The 19,869-nt window shown below is 38.3% G+C and overlaps 1 long non-coding RNA gene across 1 annotated transcript in view; it reads right to left on the reverse strand.

Annotated features, from left to right (window-relative positions):
* Positions 1-13,073: 13,073 nt before the first annotated feature.
* The window catches only part of LOC146440241 (uncharacterized), a 51,893-nt gene continuing 45,097 nt past the window's right edge, over positions 13,074-19,869 (reverse strand). Inside the window, exons 3-4 of the long non-coding RNA XR_014851381.1 lie at positions 13,400-13,471; positions 13,074-13,251 (exon numbers count right to left, since the gene is read on the reverse strand). This is a non-coding gene — a long non-coding RNA (uncharacterized LOC146440241). The remainder of the gene's footprint in view (positions 13,252-13,399; positions 13,472-19,869) is intronic.

Consider the following 19,869-nt stretch of genomic DNA (forward strand, 5'->3'; position numbering starts at 1 on the left):
GGGATTTTTACTCAGTTTTGTACTATTTACTTCGACAGTCAGTTTTAGATGTCACTCAAAATCCTAGACTGGAAGTGGTTATGGAATTTTAATTCATTTTTTATATATGTCACAGCTACCCTTATCAGAGAAAATGAAAGTCAGAATCACATGTTTTTGTTTAGAAACAGAGGTCTGCTTAACTTTAGGTTTTAGAAGGCAGAATAACTTTCACTGACACCATTTAGTCTGTTTTTAAACCATAGAAGGGTTTCACTGAAACCATTTTACCATCATAACCTTACATTGTAATGGCTTCATAATGGCACTGTCAAAAAGGTCCTTATAGACTTGCTCTGAAATAGTTTCCCCATAATAACTTCATATTTCTGACTTCATTGTAATGATTTCATCATGAGGTCATGGACTAGCAATGAATGCCTTTTGCCATTGAAATCTTACAGTTCCTCATTACAGCCTCAGTCACCACAGCATTGTGATGGGGCTCCACTGGATAACAATGAAATAATTTCCTTGTGATACATTAGGCTCAAATATTACCACCCTAATGATATAGTCAGAGGTTAGTAAAGAGTGAGCTACCCCCTTGCTCGTTTCAGTGTTTCAGTTCAGTGTTTGATGTCAGGGGCTGAACTTGTGTGGTTTGGCTGCTGAACTGCCTCCCCTTCCCTCGTAATTGTGAATGGTGGCTACATGCCCTGCAAGAATAGCCAATTCTAAAAGAACAAAAACAGTAAAAGAGCCTTTTTACCGCTTCTGGGCCCCAATTCAGCAAATGCTGCAGTTCATTCCTCTCTAGCAATGGGTCTAAGTATGTGGTTAATTTTAAACCTGGATTCAAATCTCCTTAACTCCAACATGATCTAAATACATAGGCAGGTGCTTTCTTGTGTCAAGTCAGACTTGTGAATGTTGCAGCACTGAGCTCATGTTCTCACATGCTCAACATAGCTGCTGCAAGACAAGTCCTGAAAAGTGATGCATATTCTAAGCTTCTGCCAGGGTCAGTGAAACTATCAAACCCTACAGATGTGGATTTACAGGGCACTGCCTGTGACAGCCTCTGCTCTCCTGTCAAATCTACAGCCCCCCAATCCCATAACTCTCCACTTCTTCAGAAACTTGTACCTACTCTGTTTATTCAGCTTTCTTTGGCAGAACAAACATGCCTGATAAAACTTCTTTAATCAAGCTGACCTAATGAAGCAGGCTACTGCTCTAGCCTCTCTCCACAGGCTATCTTCTGCCAGACCCCTAAAATCCTCGCTGTCATTTTCCTTTTCTTGGGGACTTGGAAAAGTATGTTCTCAACAGACTTGCACATTAGGCTACTGAAACCTTGAGTTACAATTGCTCTGCAATCATCCCATCGCAAGTTCCACACTGCCTGATGCTCATTGTGCTGTCACTGCTCTTCCTCTAAAATCCTCCCACCTTCACATCACTTGCTGATGTTGACTACCCTTAAAACATGAGAAAAAAACAATTGCCAAGTCAAAACAGAAGCTATCCATGTTATTTGCTACCTCAGAGAATATGCAAGGAACCCAGGGTGCTGCTGCATGTGAAAGCCCCTTAGAGCTAAGAAGGAAAATTGAAACAATGTAATTGCCTTAACATTTCCTCAGCTTCTCTAAAACTGATGACAGGGAAGCCAGACAGTGAAGGCAAGCATGGGCTCAGCCATTCTTGCCATTGCCTCTTTCAGTTTGATACAAATGCTATTATTAGTAGAACCTATAATGGTAAATATCGGCTAGATGTTTTTCTTTTGTTGTTGCAGCTATCTCAACTGCTATTTTTCTAGGTTTATGCATGGGTATGCAAATATGGCCAGAATAACTCTGTAAACCCATGGATGCCTTTACAACTTGCATCCACCAAGAAAGTGATAGTCTGTAAAAAAAAAGATGAATAGCGAACTCTTTTAGGTAGTTGCAAACTGAAAAATAAACAGACTCAGATCAATTTCAAGAGCGTATTTTTCAATTATTTAACCAGGGCAGGAAGAAAATGTTGTTTCATGTAACACAAAATGTCCTTTTGGAATCAAAATAAAATGCTTTGTTCTCAGACACCTGCTAAACAATTCCAAAATTTCTTGAGGGACAATATTTAGAAAAACTGTCCATATCTTCCATTTACTTACCCAATGGCTCAGCAGCCACTGGATGAGAAAGACTTGTTTTGGTACCTTCCACCACCTCTAAAGAAAATGTTGTCTACCAGTTTCACTACATCCGCTCAGGTTTTCCCAACTTCAGTGCCAATTTTTTTTCCATTTTTTTTACTTCAAACTTTTTCCCAACACATTTCTAAAAAAAAAGATAGAATTAATATCTTACCAAATACCCTTATTGTCCCTTTTGCAAGCTGCAAACTTTCTGGATAAAGACATAAATTCATTTGCCAAAGAAAATGAGTCATGTGTCTCTTCCAGAATAAAAGAAGAAGCAAGAAAACAAACATTTCTCTCATGATTTAATATGATTTACTGGCCCGCTTATAACAAGGTTATTTTAAATAAATTGCCTGTAAATCCATAAAATAAACAAAGTCTCTTTTCATGAGCTCCAGTCAATTAATCTGAAAATAATCCCACAAAGATTTTATTTAGAGCTGAGCACCTACCTCAAAAAGAAACATACACACTGATGCAGACAAATGATTTTCAGTTACAAAGGTGTATCTGTACATTTTTAATCTTTATATTGACTCTATAGTCAACAAACTTTACCCTAATATTCAATAACAATAGTCAATATTCAATTCTCATCATCACCATGTGGAAATGGTATTCCTGGGCCAGCCATCTACTGAATATAAATTCTTATCAAACCCTGTTACAGTGGCTGCATAGCTTTAAATATATATAGCTTAAATCTTTTCCAGTACAATTGAGAGTGCATGCCACATATATACAAGTCAAAATGGCTACAGAAAATGCTATCAGAAACTCCTAAAAAATAGGATAATTGAAGTCTGAAGTCCAAAATCCTTCTGATCTAAGTGAAAACCATTCTCTCTTTCAACTGTATGCACTCAGGTGTTAGCATTCTTCACCTTTGCCATTTTTATCATTTAAAATATTTTTAAACAACAACAAAAAGATTATTGCCCCAGCTGGAAAAAAAAAAAGCTTAGAAAACTATGGGTCAAAATAATGCAAAATGTCCAGTATCTGGAGTAGGTAAAACATTTTCAAAAAGGGGGAACTACAAATTCTGTAATACTTCCACAGGTAGAGAGAATACAAAGCACTCCTAGATAACCACATCACCCCAAGATTATTACACAAATGAACTTATGGATAAGCTATATGGATAAGCTATGTGTAGTGAGACTTCATACCTGCCTTTTCTACACACTCCATGGTAAGGCAAATTGGGGGGGAGCAGTGAGACAGAGAGGGGGAAAGACCAGTAGGCCAGAGTATGGGAACAACTAGATAAAGAAGAGTTAGATAAGCAAGACATATTTAAGTAGCTGCATTTTCGCTGCAGGTTTAGGAAATTCCAGTGCCTTCCTTGGAGTGTCTGCAGGGAGTATTATTGTGCGTAATTTTGCTTGAGTGTTTACTATCTCACAGAAAAGCAGGCAAGACTTATGAGCATCTCCAGGTTACTAATTTCTCAACCAGCAGAAGCTGCCACTGGGAAGTGCCCTTTGATACCACCAAGCACTGCTCTGAAAAAGCACATTCCTGAAACAGAGAATATTGGAGATGGTGTCAGTAGCTGACATTAAAGTCCTGGAGGAATGATAAACCAGAGCTCTGCTTCAATTTGAGCTAAGCTACCAGTGAATCCAATATAAAGAATCCAATATAAACAGGCATATCAAATATGCTTTAGCAGCCTAGAAGCACAAACTTCTCAGGTTTTCTGGGACAGCATATATCTTAAATCGTGTAGTGCTTTAAAAAGACTCAACTAAAGAGACATACTAGAGGTTTACGTTGCAGGTTAGATTTCTTGGGTTTGTTTTGGTTTTTTACTTGCATTTTATGGGTTTTTTTAAGCATAGAGCAAAGAAAGAACTGTTTTCTTAAATATAAAACCAAATAGATTTCATGGTCTTTCCCCCTTCTGCCCATGTATGTGTACTTCAACAGACTGAGTTTAGTCTTATGCTGTAAAATTCAATTAATTGAGTCAAAAGTCATACCATAATGAATTGGAAGCACATATATGCACATATATGCACAGTCACCTGTAATTCTGCATCTTTTACCAAGAAAAGTATCACAGTGAGGAACAGCCACTGCAAACCAAACCCTCCATGTTTCCCTTAAAGCTTAAATAATGACTTTACTTGACAAAATTCACATCTAAGCAGCTCCATTTCTAGTAGTTTCTTCCTTTCCATAATGCTCAACTATTCCCTTTTTTCACCACTCATTTCAGCACCCACTGGAGTGAGATGTAGTGGACATGAGCAGAGGTTGCAAGGACAAAGTATGCTGTATATGAGACAATAAAAATATGTTGTCTCTTATCTTTTCCACCCCAACCAATCCTCAAGCTACCCTTTACAGGCAGAGAGTGACTACCTCTGCTCTGCTTGAAAAGATGGCTCAATGCATCCCTGCTGGGTGACCAGGCATGGTGCTATCTCACTCATCTGAGAAGACGCAATTTGAGGCACACACTCCTTCCTCCTATTTTAGGAAGGAAAAAAAACCAAAAAAACCAAAAAAGCTGGAGGGAAAAAAAGAAGGGAAAAATCTAGCCAGGCTGAAATTGAAGATCAGCTCCCTTACCCTCACTATGTACACCACTTAGAATGCAAATTGTTGCTAGTAAAAGACTGATTACCAAAAAACCCACCCCAATGTAATATCTTAAGACTAAATAAAATATTAGAGGGAGCTGCCAAATCCCCAGTGACATGTGGCCTTTGCAATTTCTGTGAATTCCTGGAAGGTAAGTGTTAATTACAGTATGTGGACAAAAACTAATGACTTGTTTTGGAGTTAATGTCCCATTCAAAAAGGATTACTGTTGTTATCAACCTCATCAGGCAATTAATGGCATCCATAATGCTTAAAAATTAACAGTGGCAGCATAGCTGAGTGACTGTTTTGAAAAACTGGTCATTCCTTGGAGATTAATGAGCAATTTTCTGTCAGAGAGCAGGATGCACTCTGGTAGAAAACTGACAAAAGAGGCACCATCCTCAGGGGATTATTTTTAACAATCCACTTTTTTGCGCATATTTAAAAGGAAATTTGGTAGATATCGCTGCCATTCCAGAAGTACATTCTCATTTATTTTTCCTCTTAAACATTATAAGCCAATATATGACAAGTTACACTGAACCAGATATCTAGAATCTAAAATGAATAATTACAGGGGAAGAACCTACAAGGTGTAAAACACTGCATAAGGTTTATTTCCCAATTGCTTTCATTTAGGTTTGTTAGACAAATAAGTATCAGCATTGTAGGCAATTAGATTGCACTTAAATCAGTCACAATCAATTAATGTAAACTGTTTCACTATTTTTACTTAAGTGTATCTAAGCAGGTACTCAGTTTTAAGGTAAAAAGTTTCAGGGGATTGTGATTAAACAAATTTAATTAAAACTATAATGAGTGTGATTCTTATTAGAAAGTTGAAGTGTGGTTTTTAAACATTGCCCTACTTCAAAATGTCCATTTTTTTAAAAACCAAAACTTACCCAAGATTCTCTTTCCCCACTTATCAATTTGGTCATTGACTTATACCTGCACAGAGTAAGAGAAATCAGGTGTGTAGTACCCAAAACAAATTTTCCTCAAAGTATAGAAGGGACCCACAGCTCCCAATTATCCCAGCTCACACTGATATTTCACACAAAAAAACTAGCTGTGACCCACATCTTGTGGGCTTGCAGGTGAGGTCCAGGTCTGAGTTTCCTTTTTTTCCTGAGGGTTGCTGATGATCCTACCTTGCTTCTTGCACAGAGCCTCAGCTAGTTCATCATTTATAGCTCTCCAGCCCACTTCTAATAAAATTATACATCGCCACCAAGGGCATCCTCTCTAGGCCTGGAGAGACTGGCATATATAATCAGTTCATAGGCAGGAGGGGAAAAGTTTCAGAGTGAAAATATTGCCAATGATTTGTTTTGCATGGAAGTTTTCACAAACTAAGCTCCTCTTCCAGAGGCTGCGGAATTGTTACAGCTGTTTGTGATGTACCCCTGAGCAGATCTCATCCTGCCAATGAACCCAGATGACAGAGAAACAGTAAAACTTGCTTCTGGAGAAAGGGAAGCAAAGGTGGAAAAGGTGAAACAAAGAAATCAGGAGCCATTGATTCCCTCAGAGAAAATTCTGCAGTGGTCTAGGCTTTCATCAGGCAGGTGAAAAAAAGGGAAAGCATAAGAGAACTGGGCAAGTTTTAACAAAGATGTTCAGGGCCACCTGGGTAAATGACTTTACTTTTCAAGGACCTTTCTGAAAACAAGCTGGTTTTCTGTCTCATTCAGGATTTACACATTGTAGTCCCTAAAAGTAACCCAGTGCAGGGTCCCTGACTGTGCTTCTGACCAGTCTCCCTCCACCCCTCATCTTGGCTGCTGTGGCTTTAGCTGCAAGGCTTGGCAGTGCTCCCCAGCTTTGTCCCAATGTTCTGGCTGCTGCTCTCCCAGCATATGGTCTATTCATTTTTTCCCAAGCTGTTACTCAGCCAGGGAGACCATGCTCTCTCCCAGCTACAGACCTTTGTTCAGAAACAGGGAATCAATTTTCTCCTTATTAAAGGGGCACGAGGAGCACAAGGGAAGTGAGCAGGTATGCCAATGAACCTCACGCATCCTAAGCTGAGTGCTGATACAGGAGCTTGCTCTCACTGGATAGCCAGCCAAGCCTTCAGAGGGCAATTCAGACTCTTTGGTGTGGTGCCCTGTTTAGCAGTACGTGGCAACCAACTTCCTTTTTTCCAATTCATTTATCCGTCACATTCCACTTCCTGGAGGCTCAGTGAGTCTTCTGGAGCTTAGATTTCTTGTGGATTAAATCTCATGGTTCCTGTGTCAAAATGTGTGCTCCTGGTAGAACTTAAAGGGACTTTCTGTGTCTTTCAGTAGTGGGCAAGGTCAAATGAACAGAAATAAAGAATTGATTCACCTTTCCTTGAAATGTAGGGGTGTGATTTGAATACCAGTTAAGGCAAAGCCATGCAGAAATAGTGCTGCAAACTTATCTGACCTTACTTAATTGCTTGAAGTACTCTGCAATAAGGACCTTTAAGTTAAAACGTGTAAGACCATTTGACATGTGGAAAAGGTACATTGAAAGGCTGTCATTGGCCCACACCTCAGAAAGCCAATGAAATAAAACTGCAAGGAAGAAAAGACAGGGAGTTGAAAAAGAATGAGAAAAGATTGGTGCAGCAGGGAAATCAGATCAATTCTGGAGTAAAGGTGATTTTTACAAACTCCCAATAAGAAATCAGTTATCTACATGAAAGAGAGATATTTCATGGCTTGCTAGCTTGGCAGCTTGCCACCAAATGACCAAGACTAGTAGCTACTGGAGTTATTGGAACCTTCTTTCAACCAAAAAACTTATTGTTTGCTTTCAGTTCCTTCTAAATAAAATAAACAAGATATTATCAAGCACAAATTGAAAAAACAAAAAAAAAAGGAAAATTTTCACATGGATAGCGTCCTGAACTAAGGAGGAGAAATTGAAAACAACAGAATTCTTGGCCACATGACCAGAAAACAGAAGCATACAAAGAAAGAAAAAACATCAAGGGACATTTTCATTTATCATAGTTTCTGTGATTTTTTAATTGTCTGGGACAGTGTTGTGAGCATAACAGCACAAGAGTCTGCTCAGATAATGGATCTATAAACAGAAAAATGCACAGGAAATAGATCACAAGCTTCACATATAGCTGGAATTCAGTTGTAGTTGGAGTAAACTTGTACTTCCAATCATAAATTTTTCACATGTGTAAACCTGTCTTGGGTTGTACATGGCATAGGTTGGATGGGACTCAAAGGGAAAGCCTCTAATATCTCCCTGCAATTCCATCTGAGGTGACCCAGCACATAACAGCACCATAGTTTTTCTAGCACTTACTCTATTAATTACTATGGGAAATATTCCCACTCTTGCTGCTGTTTCTTCAAAGACAGTCACAGTCACAAAGACAGTGGCAGTAATTTCTGGTTTTTGACTTCAACTCTGCTGCTTCTTTCTCCCATAGATTCATTTCCAGCAGGTCCTCAGTATCCTGCTCAGCATAACTTCCAGGTCATCAGGTCATGTTGGGTGTGTTTCTTTTTCCTTCCTTCTTCTGCTGTGGGATTCACCAATGCTGACCCCAGACCTTTATCTGAAAGAGAGAGCAACCTCAAAGTTGGTGGATGAGGGTTCATGGAACACTAAGGAAAGACTGCAATCTCTTGGATGGTCACTTGCCAGATTGCCCATTGCTGTGGTTTTCAGAATTTACACCAACCACTACTTTTTTTTGTCCTGAACTAAACTGAAGACCCTTTAGCATCCACAGACATTTGTGTGCTCTCACTAAATACATGGATTAGCATAACAGTCAGCTTTGCTTTGAGGGTGCACAGAGATAAAACAAGAATATCAGGATAAGAGAGGAGACTGAAGTTGAAGTGACAGTGAATAAAGCAATAACTGTAGACTTGAGTGCATGCACTGAAAGGACACTTTGCTTTAGTTTTCATTATTACAAGACAGCAAGACCACAAGAACAGTGACCAATAGAAAGTCAGTGGGCAGGAAAGAAATCTTCTCCTTGGAGTGGCAGATTAACTTGGACTACAAGAACCTTGTCAGTGTCATGATTCAACAGATAAGGAGTTGCTAATAAAAAGCACGCTGGCCTTTTCAGAGGTGTCTTGTAGCCCATAGCAGAATGCACAGTGACAAATTTTTTCCAGGTCCCTACTTTGAGAATTAGGAATCATGGCTTCCTGTACAAGATGGTCCAGAGGAGAACTCAAAACCTTTTGCTATGAAATACCCTGAATCACGTGGATTACTTTAATCAAAAAGTCTTTTCTTTCCCTCTGTGCTCCCTGTCACTCATTTTTTTCTTCCCTCCTCTGCCTCATTTGCTGCTCATCTCCTTCTGGATTTTCTACTTGAGAACTCAGGCTTCCAACTCAGCTTTCTAAATTAGATGGCATAGATAAGATGCTTCAAGATGTGCTTATGTGTGCCTAGTGCTCAGACCAATTTTGTCTTTCCTTCAGAGGTGGAAATATTCATTCACATCCTCTGCCCATGAATATCAGTATGACTGACTTAACAGTGTTCTGGTCAGCAATCACCAACCTCTAACAGACTGTTTTCCTCCTGGTCAGATATGAGGCAGAGCATCTGAAATGAGGATTTAAACGGTAACCACACACAAACACATATGCATGCAGTCACTGGTGCCGGAGGAAGGAAAAAGGTGAGAAATTCTCAGATATAAAATAGAATTGGGGAAACAAAATGAGTTTCACTCACATGTTCACTGTAAAATAGATAGGCTAGAACAGATCTTAAAGCACAGCACAGACTTTGTCTTGTAGCTGTGTCTGAACAAATGTGTCGATTTTCAGTGGACAGACAGGCAGCAATTTAAGGGGATGTGAATAGCAGGGTGGGATTCCAGGTAAACCTCAGATAAGAATGTGGATTTCACCCACCATGAGGCCATATCCATAGGAACCACTGGTATTTTTCCCCTCCCGTACTTTGGTATGGCTCCTTTCCTTTTCAAATGCAATTAAATCTAACCACCTACGTACTAGTGGACCAAGACTGTGGAAGTTTCATTGAAATTAGCCAAGACTCCAGTAATTCCATTACTCTTAGTGGATCTTTCTAGAGGAGCGGGTGTTTGTTAGCAAGAGAAGGGATTTCATAATCTGAACTCTACTTATTGAAAATCAATCTACTGCCAGGATTATTACAATCCCTGCACTGGGGATGCAGCCCATTGGACCCTAGAAAATCTATTTCAGTTACAGAAACTACAAATATACAAGTTCACAGGATTTATGTGAACCAACACAGGGGTTCCTTTGGCCTCTTTCAGACCAGACCATTGCATTTTAGATAGTGGTGCAAAACTTTCAAACTTGTATATCCACAATTTGGGAACATATTTCCCAATTTGTGGACATCTTCCCCAATTTTTCCTTTGTAAGGTAATCGATGAAATCTATTCACACATCTCTAACTATCTCCCTGTACTATCCAGAAATCCCAAAAATAAATATACACAAATCATCTGGAATTCTGCTCCATGTCCAGAGGAGTCCACTGCATTTGTGAATCCCACAGTTCTACTGAAGTATTAAATGTCTGGTAGGAATGCACATTCAAGCAACACTGCTTGTTTTCATTCTCAACTTACAAATGCAGTTTGCCACGGCCAGGCTATTTTCTGAGGCTGGCTGCTAGAGATATTCTAGATTAGGAATCTGTGACATACACCCTTGTTTTACTGTGCACCATAAAAATATCCTACTAAATCGGTTCCCTCCCCCAGCCACCCCAGCCCAATCCCTTGGGCTTTAACACCACTCATTGACAGCAACCTTGGTCATGCTCCTCTGGAGAGACCTCACTTAACTTATTGCTTCTTGGTTTTATCAGAATCGGTATAAATACAGGCTATCTCAACCCAGCAGCCTAGCTGTTCCCTAAAGTACTGAATTATCTCTGTTGCCCACTGTATCAGCAGACTGAGAGATTGCAGCCCACAGAAAATGAGTCCGTCTTTGTATGACTTGTTTCCATGAACTCTTGGTTCCTTATATTTTGAATTAAATTAAAATACACTGATTGATACTGGCATACTAGAAAAAAATCAATATTTGACCCAAATACCTTCAACAGTAACATGTTCAAGTGTTACAGTGATTTCCTCTGGAGACCACAGATTAGATTTCATATTCATTTGGTCCAGAAATGACAATATTAATGGAATATAAATGTTAAGAGTTGAACTCACAAATTACCAGTAGATCAGAAATAAAATGTGTGTCCTTGCTTTCTGTCAGACATTAGGGTCTGAGAGTACATTACAAACAAATCAACAAGTATGGAGTTCAGTACAACTAACAAGAACCAACTGGTTTACCAAGTCAACCAGGAGAAGATACAGACTTATTTCTTGGGCTAAATGAGTAAATTATCATAGAAAGAATCCTCTCTAATTGCCACACCATGTTGAAAACACAAAAGGAAATAAACACATCGCAAGACAGGGAGGATGGAGGTACAGAGTGAAGAAGAGAGAGAAAAAATCCATCCTTAAGTAAAGCTCCATGAAATTCCTCCACCCCCTTTGCCTTACTCTTCATGCTGTGTTTTTTTGTCTTTCTTAGCAGTTGTCTTCCGTTTCCTGGTATTCTTCTTGTTTCTTCTCTCCTTCCTCTATTTTTTTTTAAATTATTGCCAAAGCACACAGCCCAACAAATTCCACAAGTGTGAATCTGAAGCACAGATTTTTCTTCTATTGTTTGTGCATGTTCAAGAAAGGGGTTTGAGTTTGGAGCTTGGGGTTCAGAGTGTTGAGCCCAAATGGAAAGTGTTCACATAGCATGTTATATATCCTCTCCAAGGAGACCTGGAACACCTGCCATGCCTGTAGCTCAGCATTCACATGTGTACTGCTATTCTCAATGAAAGACAGCACAGACCTCCATGCACGTTTGAAACATTATGGCAGCAGAAAAGTGTAAAAATCTCTACAGTTCTAATGCAATAATATTGCAAGTACAACTTGAGTTATTTTTGTGCATTGACAACTTTTTAGAATTTCCTATAGTGCTCTTGAATTTGCAGTGACAGACAATATAATTCCCTCTTTAGGAGTTTCTTGGCAAAAACATATTAATAGCACCAATCTGGCTCAAAAGTACAAGGTCATTCAAATCCTTTCCAAATATATTCTTCACCGAGGGCAACCACCATTACTAGACACAACCCCTTAGGTTGCTAAAACAGCAGTTCATCCCTTATGGTATGTTAGAACCACAGACATTTGAGGGAGGGAAGTAAACCAAAAAAGACAGCCTTATAATATTCACTTGCATGAAAATCACAAGTCTTTCCTTTATGCTTCTGACAGAAATGTTTCAGCGCAATTAAAGGAATTGCATTTAGTATCTGCATATTTATCAGCTGCTGTCTGTTGTCCTAGCATATAAAGGCAGAAGATGGAATATGTTTTTATATCCATATCAAATAACATGAGAGAGCTAGAACACATGCTATGAGTGTAGTTCAGCATAAACTTCTTAAAATGAGTTAAACTAGGCACAGATCTCTTTGAACACCCTATACGAACACTTGCCAGAATGGAAAAGGTGGCGTGTTTTCACTGACAAGAAAGGGGTTTTACAAAAAAAAAAATCAATTTTATAACCTACATAATTACAGTAAACAAAGGGAAAGATGAAATATTGGAATTCCTTTCAGTTTGTAGACTTTTTTATTTAGAGACTTGTATCAAAAGTATTAAATTCAACAAGATCTTTTTGGTCTCTTGTATTTCATATCTCGAAAATATGAGCACATGAAATAAAGATATGATCAAGCCTGATATGTGATGTCTTAGGCAGAGCTTGTGTGGGATGACATCTAGGTTTTCTTTCCAATACCGAGGACAGAGCAGTTAAAGAAAGACAAGGGCAGCCTAAAATAACCAAGTTAGAAGTTACAAGCACTGTTCTACTATTAACAACTATCTGTGAAGCCCACTGAAAATCATCTCCTGTCAGCCCCAGACACGTGGCAGGAGTCTGTTACTGCCATCTGCATGCTGTTTCCTGACTGTGACACTGCTCATATTGCCTGTTTTGGATAAAACAATTCCACACAAACTGTGCTTTTTTAGAGACATTTGAAAAACCCCACATGACATTACATTGTTACATTACAAAGAATTATAAAGAATTTCATATTATGAAAACTTCAACACTTTTCTTCCCACAAATGGCACATCCTCTACCAATTCAGAGGGCTGTGGGGTGAATTGGATTCCTACTCAAATCATTCACAGCAGAATGCAAAATCTGTGCAATGAGTTGGAAAAGGGAGTTCAAGAAAGAAAAATAATTTTGCTTGCATTACCTTGAAGAGCTAAGTTTTACCCTTACTACTGCTATGGAATTTTTGTGTTATACTGTCAGTGTACAATTACAGAGGTCCCTTAAACTAGACTTCTCCTAGGTGATTGGATGTTTTTCATTTTATCGCCTCCACATGGTCCATGAAATCTCTTTTAGAGATAAAGTAAGTACTTAGGGTTACTCCCAATAGCCCAAGCAATCTTTGCTATCAGCACACACAAATTATGAAATCAAATCATGAAATTATACTTTGAATGCAAATTATGAAAAACCAAAATTGTTTTTTCATACCTACCTTTTTCCTCCTACCTTGTTTTAAACAAGCTTGGGAATCAACAGCAGTCCTTCTTCACTTTAGTTCTCCCATCTGTTAAACAGGAAAGTGACATCCTTTAACACAGGAACACAATGAAGTTATGGTAATAAGCAAATAAGAAGCACTAGGACACTGTGGCAAGACTACCATAGGAAGTATTTCTACACTGACAAGGTCAGTATTTCTACGTTCAGGATTAGGTTTAAATCTTGGGAACAAAAGGGTGGGTCACACCTCAAACAAAGGAAACTAAAGTAAATATCAAATTACTACTCATTTTGTGGGTACCAGCCATTCAGGGTTGTAAATTAGGCAGTGACTGTGACACAGATTATATGAGATCTTGTCATTAAAGACACTTTTGCATTACATGCAGTGAAGGGGGTTGAATTAAGATTGCAAAGACTTCAAAACTTTCCATTTTTTACAGTTTTGATTTTGCATCCTTAAAATTCTCCAAATGAAATCTTTCATATTGCAAAAGGCTTGTTTTATTCCACCATTATAACTTATTTCAGAGTCCAAGAGAATCAACTTTCTTCCACTGATGGGGATTCCAACTCTTCACAGAAAGTCTTTTTGATATTCTTTATCACATGCTCTTCATGTTTTAGTCATGGAACTGAAACACCTTTGAATCAACAGGTATAAATATATTCCATCATAACATGAATAATGCCAGCCAAACTGGGCATTTGTTGTCTATTAAACAAGTAAAATGTGCTAATTACAATAGAGGTACACCCGGGTAATTCAGTGGAAAGTGAAACCCTATATTCTCAAAAGTACTCCAGGTCCTACTTCTCATTGAAATAATTTTGCAGGCATTTTGCACCTGAATAACTAGAAAATTTATGCCTTTAAATTTTTGTTTTTATTTTGCATTTGATCTTTGAATGAGTAACTCAGAATCTTATTCAGTAAGATCACATTTGAGAGGTAACACACTATTTTCTGGATCTGTGAGATCACCACATGTGGTCAAACACCTTTTTATATTGGTCAACAATTTTCTTTTTTTTTAACATAAAATTTCTGAAAGGGCAGAGGGGAGAGAAAAGCAAACAGTCTTGTAAATAAATGCAAAACACTTTTAGAGGATGGAGGGAATTAATTGCCTACCACATGTGGCAGCCAGGTTATCTCCTGAAGGATGATATTTCATAGATTGACAAGAAATAAAAATAATATCTGCTGTAAAATTATCTATCCATTACTCTTACTGGTTCTTTGCCAGGCTAACCCTTTTAACAAAGATGGTCTAATATCTTCAGAAATATTTAAAAATTCAAGTTTCTTCTGCACCTCTTTGCTATCTGTTAATTTTTGGTTATTTTAACTGTGTCTCACATCAGTAGTTTTGGGTCTTGCAATCTTCTATTCACAAAATCCCAAGAAATAAGAATATTTCCATTTTATGGACCAGGCAACAAAATATATTGACAAGACTAGAGGGGCAAAGGAGTTAGGTGCCCTATCATTTCTGGAAAGTCATAGACCAAAGTTTGGCATTAGGCTCCAAAACAGCGCATGGAAAGAGCCTGGGTTGCCACGTTGGGATTTTTCGGCCAATGTCCTAGTAAGGAGTCACTTCAAGCTAGCTGATGCTGCAGAGTATTGGGAAGTCCAAATGAAGGAATGTTATTCTTTCTCCCTCTGACTGTGTGTCATGGTCCCTTTGCCTCCTCCTGGAGTAAAATCAGCCTTTTCTCAAAAATTCACTTGGAAGACAGTTGTAGCCAGCTTCTGCCACCCTTAATCCAGTGTCAGTGGTTAAAAATCACCTGTGAGAGCACACTTTCAGTTCCCTTCTCTAACTGCGAGGAACTTGCAATTCCCAGGTGATTTTACTATGAGGTTGCATTCTGTTGTGATATGTGATGTTTGTTGCACTGCCTGTTGAAACTGCAACATTTTGGTTGCCAAAATACAGAAGGAAATAGTAAGCATGAGCATGGCTGGTTAGGTGCAATGGTGGTTAGGTAGCTGGGAGGAAAAACTATGAACCATTTTCTTCTCCTCTGAATATTTAATACATGAGACTTAAACATTCATTGAATTCAGATAATATTTACTTAAGCCATTATTCAATATTTTCCTCATTAAGGATAGCAGGATTTGACCCATTCCACAATCAATCCAGTGGCACCAGGTAAATAACATAGCTTTTAACTCACATTTTTCATACAGAAGGTTTCCTTAAGCAAATGGAATGAAATTTACAGATGCAGCACACATAATATTTAGATGTAATATTAGCTCCACCAGGAAGAAAAAATCCTGAAAGTTAACAAAAATTGATTGATGCTCCCTGACTGGAAGTGTCTGTAATTTTTTGCATGATAGCAATATGGAATGTGTTAACTCCATGAACACCAGTGTCTCCTTTACAACTGCTGTTGCTATTCTAACCACATTATCAACCTCACACATGTTTACCTCAGGGATATTTAGCCAGCCATAATTGACTTTTGCACAAAAACAAAGCTGCAGGCAAGGTTTAATCCTTTTGGGCTTGCCTTCCCACTAAAATAAACAAGTATCTAAGAGAATTGTAACTAGATCAAGTACAAAATCAGAGCATGGGGTGAACCTGCTCAGTCTTTTTCAATTTTATAATTCTTAAAATTTTCATAATTACAATACCTGGAAATTAACAACATCTTTGTATGTAAGATGTACAAATAAAGAGAGAATTCAGCATCTTCACTTCCAATAACAGCATTTCTCTAATTGTTATTTAACCGTGTCAGATTGCTTAGTGGAGGTGGAGTTTAAAAAAGCCTGTTGTACTAACATCACACTAGACTTCAGCTGATAAGGTTAATGCCAGGGAGTGGTGATTGCACATAAACTCGAGGTGAGATTAATCTTGTTTAATATGGCAGGTGGTGCCATGGGTTAACCCCAGCTGTCGTCTCAGCCCCACACAGCCACTCACTCCCCACCCAGGAGCATGGGGGAGAGACTCAGAAGGGTAAAAGTGAGAAAAAGGGTGAGCTGAGATAAAGAGAGTTCAGTAGGTAAAGAAAAGCTGTGCATGCAAGAAAAGAAAAGCAAGAAACTGATTCACCACTCTCCATGGGCAGGCAGGTGTTCAGCCATGCCCAGGAAAGCAGGGCTCCATCACGCATAACAGTGACTTGGGAAGACAAACTCCATCACTCTGAATGCCCTCCCCTTTCTTCTCCTTCCCCTAGCTCTATACATTGAACATGACACCACATGATGTGGGATGTTCCTTGGGTCAGCTGGAGTCATCTGTCCCAACTGTGTCCCCTCCCAGCTCCTTGTACACCCCCAGCCCCCTTTTTTGGGGGGTGGGGCAAGAAGCAGAAAAGCTCTAGAGTCTGTGTAAGTGCTGCTCATCAGTAACAAAATCACCTCTGAATTATCAACAACACTGTTTTGGTCACAAATCCAAAACACAGCCCATACTATTATTATTCTTCCTCTACCAGAGGAAGAAAATTAGCTCTGCCCCAGTCAAAACCAGCACAGGTGGCTAAGACTGGTATTCAGTAGATCCTTTAACCTGGTGCTACCAGGGAAGGAAAGCAGGCCTGCACTGCGTTTACTCACATGCACTATTCCCAGCCCAGCACAGATTTGTCTCTTGTGCTGATACCAACATTTGTACGAATATATGGTAAATTGTTCAGGGAGCTGATCTGGCTGAAAATCAGCCCTTTGCACCCAAGATTAGTTTTAGCTCGGATCCTCTCACCACATGGTGCATCTCACAGTTCGTAAAGAGCTCATGAAGAGGGGAGAAGAACTCCAAGACTGTTTCTTCTAACAGCAGGGTCAGCTTAAACTGATAATTCATCTTTGTCTTCAAATAGCTGGAAAGAAGCATATTCTAGAGTTGCATCTTTCCTTCGCTGACAACAAAAGAAGCTTAAATTTCTAATTGCAGATAGCTGAAGTGAGTGATCTCATCCATGAGCACAGCAGTCCACACTATGATAAAAATTCAAAACAAAGTATTATTTTAGGGTTTTATCTCCCTATGTCAGATCAATCATCTCAAGTGTAGGTAGAGGCAATCAGTGCTAGGCTATGCAATAGATGAGAAGGTAGGACACTTGGAATAAAATTGTTGCTACATAAAATGAACAGCAAACTTCTTGTTGATGTAGAGCGCATAAGAATTTTATCCTACAGTCCTACATTTTAGTCTGTTTTAATCCATTGCTTAGAACTTAACAAATCAATTAATATACCTCTCTTTTGTCTATCTGCAAAATGGTCAATGATGGGATGTATTTGTAAAATGCTTTCTAATAATATGTATGAAGGAATTATTTAAGTGTTAAGTACATTATTATCTACTGACAAGACATCTGCTCTACTGGCAGAGCAATTACAGAAAATGTTCCATATATTTATATGCAGATATATCTAGATATAAGTGAAAAGATTGAAGGGGGGGAATGAGTGATTTCCTTAATTTACTCTTTCATATACATTTTGTATAAAAGCTTTTGTAAACTGTTCTCTGACCTGTGTTACAAATCCTATTCCCTGCACAAAAAAAACCCAAAACAACCCAACCACTTAATTCTTAACTTTCATCACTAGTCAAGTAACTGTGGTCCAACTGAATGCTGTGTGAAAGCAAGTAGCAGGTTTTAACCAGAGAATGATATTTTATACTCAAAGTGATAGAAAGAAGTCTGATTTTCCAAATATAGCAATTTTGGGTGTTTCTAGCAGACATAATTTTAAACACATGTGCATATGTGTAGGGAAGGTGTTGTAATGGGTCGTGCATGATATTATTGTTTTAATGAAAAAGCAGCAATCATGGTATGAAGGCTTATAAAGATACTATAGGTATCTATTTATATATATGTATATACATATAGATATATCTATACATAGATAGATATAGATATTTATGGCCTATAGATAATTTGACCTTTTCCTATTTTACTTGTTTGTCCCTGAAAATCTTTGAAGATATCATTGAATAAAAGATCATTGAGCTACATGCCTTAAAGGATTACTGTAGATTTGCAGTTTGTAGGTTTGTAGCACAACTTTGCTTTATTGTTTGTACATTACCCTCCCAGTGTTAGAGCAACCAAATAGTATTGGCAGAGGAGGCAAAATGCCAGTCTCATGAGAAGTCCCTGACAGAACTCTGCCTTCCTTCAAGGTATTTAAACATGACTCGAAGGAAGACAGGAAAGGGTCACAAACATTTGAATACTAAAGACTGGAGATGACTGAAACTAAGATGGAAGCAGAAAGAAGGGCAATAACAACTGCACTGTGGTTCAGAAAGAGAAATCTTTTCTAAAGGATGTAGTGACGTACAAGAAATCCAGGAAGTCAAGCTGTAGAAAAAGAGGTCAAAAACCAGTATCCTGTGAGTATAGAAATCTGCAAGAATGCCAGCTTCAATAAAATGTACACCTGCAATATGCAGTTACAGCCAAAAGCTAAAAAAAGTACAAAGCTGAGTCCAGTTACGTGTTAGAAGAAAATCTAAGTTTTTCTCACAGATTGTATTCTGTAGTGATGACAATCACAAATAACCATATTTGATGAATCAAAAGAAGAGTATTCTTTGAAATGTATATCCACACACCTGATTTCTTTTATCAAAGTGAATAGAGAATCATAAAATGGTTGAGGTTGGAAGGGACCTCTGGAGGTCATGTGGTCCAACCCTGTATTCATGACAGGTCACCTAGAGCAGTTTGCCCTTGACCATGTTCAGATGGCTTTTGAGTATCTCTGAGGATGGAACAGGGAATTTAATACCACAACTCCAGAACTGCATTTTCAGATACTTTTGATTGTCATTCCATAGAAGAATGAGGAGGAATTCTGAAATTTCCTGAAAATCTTCTTATAGACCTTAGAAAATCTGGGGTATATTAATCCCCTATGTTAAAAGGTGTTGGGACAGGTTTTTTCATCAAAGGTACAGCAACCTCTTCTGCAGACTATGAGTCTGAGAATAGAATGCTGTAGGACATATGCAAGAAATGTGAATATATCTAAGTTTAAACTCTTCTATAAAAATTAAACTAGGTGTATTGAAACTAGAGAGATTGAAAGCACAAGATGAGCCTGCTTTGAAACAAGTACATCATAGAAAATATAGAGAGCTACTACTAAATATACTCCATTAAAGATAAAGATAGATTATTATTTGTTGTCAATTTTTAATACAAGATTACTCCTATTTTGTAGTAGTCTATGCCACCACCAGTCTAAAATCCCTAAGAGGTGGTCACCTCTTTTATTATAGTCTTTCTAAAGCCTCCCAGAATACTTGCAAAGCTGAAATTTGTTTTCATGTCTATGAAAAGATAACAATCTTTTCACTGTATTTTAAATCACATGTGAAGTTGGATTACCTTTTTAAGAATTGTCAGTTTTGCATTGGTTGTATGATTTGTCATTCACTGGACTGCTGTTACTTAGGAATG

This window comes from Lichenostomus cassidix, chromosome 3, assembly GCF_008360975.1.
Source record: "Lichenostomus cassidix isolate B80296 chromosome 3, HeHo_3.0, whole genome shotgun sequence".
NCBI lineage: Eukaryota > Metazoa > Chordata > Aves > Passeriformes > Meliphagidae > Lichenostomus > Lichenostomus cassidix.